Raw genomic sequence first — 3,632 nt, 5'->3', positions numbered from 1 at the left:
GAATGAGGGTGAGTTGGAGAGCAGCCCTTCAGATCCAGCAGAGAACGGCCCTAAGAGAAAAATCTGCTGCCCCTGCCTACCTGACAGACCTTCCTCGCTGGCCTCAGGCCATGGAGCCAGAACAGCCCTCCTGACTTCCTGCAGGTTCCACTTGCTAGCAACTTGGCCTGAGGCAGCCCTCGCCTGCCCTGCTGCTGTCATGGGGCGCCCACAGGTTACCCGAGTAGGAAAAGGTTTTGCTTGTCCAAGCTGAGATAGAAACTGGACACGAAGCTGGGACACGTTGAAGAAGTCTGTCTAGTTTCCTGAGCTTTGTTGTCTCACCGCCAGACATTTTCAGCCTTTCCTTCCCTCTCGAAACAGGGACACTACGATGATGGAGTGCTCTGTTCTTGTTTTTCTAGCCAATGGTGTTTTCTTTAATTGGTTGGAGCAGAGTTCCTTGTAGGCTCAGACCTGGGCCAGCCCCGCTACAGTCTGCACCAGGACTCGGCAAAATGAGAGAAATCAGGACAATGTGGGGAGTGTTCAGAAGGCTCAATTAATTCTCAGATTGTCTGCCCTAATTTTGTGCATCAGGATGCCCTTTCTTTTATAAAACAAAGGTGGTGGTGATAGGGTTCTTTTCCCCCTCCCCCTCCCCAATGTCCTTGCTTGTCCAATCACCTACTTATTTTCTTTTACAATTTGCTGGTCTGGGGACAGCAGGTGAGCCAGGATGAGAATCCGGGTTTTCTAGTGCCAGGTTAGTGCTCTCCCCGCTCTGCATCACTCCCTGGAGGGGATAACATGTAGGGGAGACATGAGAGCTGGTTGTAAATTATTGATAGGCTACCATGTGGAAGAGGGTACGTGCTTACTCTGGTTGCACCCAGGGGACAAAATTGGGGTCGCTGTGTGGCAGCTTCAGACAGGCACATTTCAACTGGTTTAGAATAAAGTTTCTGACAGGCAGGTATTCAATAATAGACAGGCTGCCCCACCCCACAGTGTTCAGGTGCAAATAGAGCAGCTATATTCAGGGGTGGTGGGAAAACTATCGGGGCCTGGGGTCCCCATGAAGGCTTTCGGTCTTAGATTCAACCTGGTTTCAGCACCAGTTTCACCATTTACTATCTGTATGACCTTGGACAAATCAGTTTCCTCCTATTTAAAATGGGAGTCATCATGCCTCCCTCAGGGTCCTCTGAGGATTTAAAAAGTGGAGTGTGTGTACAACGCCCAGCCCACAGACAGGTCTTGCATGAGACGTGAATCCTCAGGGAGCTTCCTTAGAGTCTGGTAGAGAGTGAGAGACTCATAGAGAAAGGATAACCTGCAGCAGTTTATGATCAAGGACCAGCAAGGTGGCCCAGACTTATGTGCTGGGACATTTCTGAAGATGGGAGATCAGGCATGGGTTGATCAGGGAAGAATTCCCAGGGGAAGCAATACCTAAACAGAATCTTGAGACACTGTTAGGCTCTGGATAAATAGAGAGGAGGCATGGGAACTTGCCAGGAAAAGAGCATACAGTGGTCTCTGGCACATAGTCCAGTTAATCCTTTGAACAACACGAGTTTGAACTACATGGGTCCATTTACACGCGGATTTTTTTTTTTTTCAAATGACTGCAGTTTATTTGAGCTGAGCAGTTCAAACCCGCATTATTCAGGGAATCCATTTATGTGAAGGCTGGGAATCCATTTATGTGAAGGAATCCATTTATGTGAAGGCTGATTGTAGTTATATATGGATTTTTGACTACATGGGAGGTCAGCACCCCTAACTCCCATGTTGTTCAAGGGTCAACCGTAGTAAGTATTAACTGGAAGGAGCTATTATCATTAAGCTTCAAGGGCATGGCAATTTCTCTTTCCTAGGGCTCCCACAGCACTGGGGGCACATTCCTGGCACATCAGAGAAGCTTGGTGTGTGTTGAATGAACAGACAGACAATAAGCTAGGCACAGAATAGAGGAAGACATGATTAGATCTAAGTAAGCTGGGAAAAATGAGAGCATCCATCCACATATCCATATACCCATCCACCTATATACCTGTCTATTACCTAACATTACCTACATATATACATACACATACTCATCCATCTATCCATCCATCCATATACCTGTTCATCTATCCATCTACATATCTGTCTGTCCAACCATCCATCCATCCATCCATTCATCCATCCATCCATCCATCCATCCATCCATCCATCCATCCATCTATCCATACATTCATCCATATGTTTCAGGCGGAGAACGAGACAAAGTCACTGCCCTTATGAAACTTATATCAAGTGGGGCAGACAGAGCTTATAGAAATGAATCAAATAAGTATATGAATAAGTGTAAAATTGCAACTGTGATAAGTGCCACATATAAAAGGGATACATGGTGCCAGGAGAACCTGAAACAAGGAGATTTGATCCATTCAGAGAGGTCAGAAAAAGCTTCCCAAGGAAGTGACCATTGAACTGAGAGATGAAGGGTGAGTAGGAGAAGCTAGAATAATTGAGGAGGAGAACGGAGAATGTTTCAAGCAGAGAGGGAAAGGCACAAGCAAGGGCAAGATGAAGTTAAGGGTGTCAGCATAATAATACAGGGCCTCCTGGGCTTGCTAACATTTTTGATTTTTATCCTTAGACGTTCTAAGCAAGCATCAGGCGACAGGATCAGATTCGTATTTTTAAAAGATTGGCTGTGGTTATAGAAAATCGAAGCGGGGGATGGGATGAGCAAGTGTAAAAGCAGGAAGCCTGTGAGAAGCCAGTGTGGTCGTCCATGAAATCCATGACAGAACCTCGGACTGGGGGAGTGGGGTGGGGGCGGGGGGAGCAGAGGAGTGAATGACTTGAGGGCCATTTAGAAGATAAAATGGACATGACTGGGCAGTGGATTTGGTGAAAATAATGAGGACGAGGGAGTTGTCTAGGATGACACCAAAGTTTCTGGGTAGAACTGTTGCTAGGCAGCAGAGTGAAAGCCAGGAGAGAGTAGGGGGAAGGGTTGGGACACACTTTCCCTTGCAGTTGTTATTATGCCCATGTTTGCAGAATAAGGGGTGTTGGAGATGTGGGCACAGCATCCTGATCTGCCCGAGGGCGAGAAGGCTGGTTGAAGGAGGTTGCACGTTTCAGGCTGGAGGGCTAGGCCTGGGAGCTGGGGCTTTCAGTCTTAGCTCTGCATCCATGTCGCTGTGTGACCTTGAGGGGGCAGCTCACCCCTCTGGGCCTCGATTGTAAAATCCATGGCCCAGCTGGTCTGACATTTCAAGGGCACAAAGAAATCTGTCTTATTTGCGTCCACCGGCACTATTTACAAGGTTTCCTCTTGGAAAGTTATTCCTTGTAGATCCATTTTGTCCAGAGCCTGAAGGTTAAAACAGCATTAAGTCTAGAATGTGAGATCTGAAAGGAGTCACAAAGCCCATTTGCTCCATCTTCTAATTTTACAGAAAGGGGCAACGCCTGTGTCTGACCCTTATCTCTATCCTCCAGTACTACCCTGTACGTAGAAGAGATGGAGCGGTTTGTGCAAAGCCACAAAGCTATAGGGTGGAAAAGCGCCATTTGGGGGTGAGCTCCACAGTTCTTTTCTTACTTTGGGGGTGGAGATTTTTCTGCAGCCTACAGCCAATTCTTAGGAC

This window comes from Pteropus vampyrus, unplaced genomic scaffold (assembly GCF_000151845.1).
Source record: "Pteropus vampyrus isolate Shadow unplaced genomic scaffold, Pvam_2.0 Scaffold568, whole genome shotgun sequence".
In the NCBI taxonomy this organism is placed as follows: Eukaryota; Metazoa; Chordata; class Mammalia; order Chiroptera; family Pteropodidae; genus Pteropus; species Pteropus vampyrus.
This window is presented reverse-complemented; position numbering follows the sequence as displayed.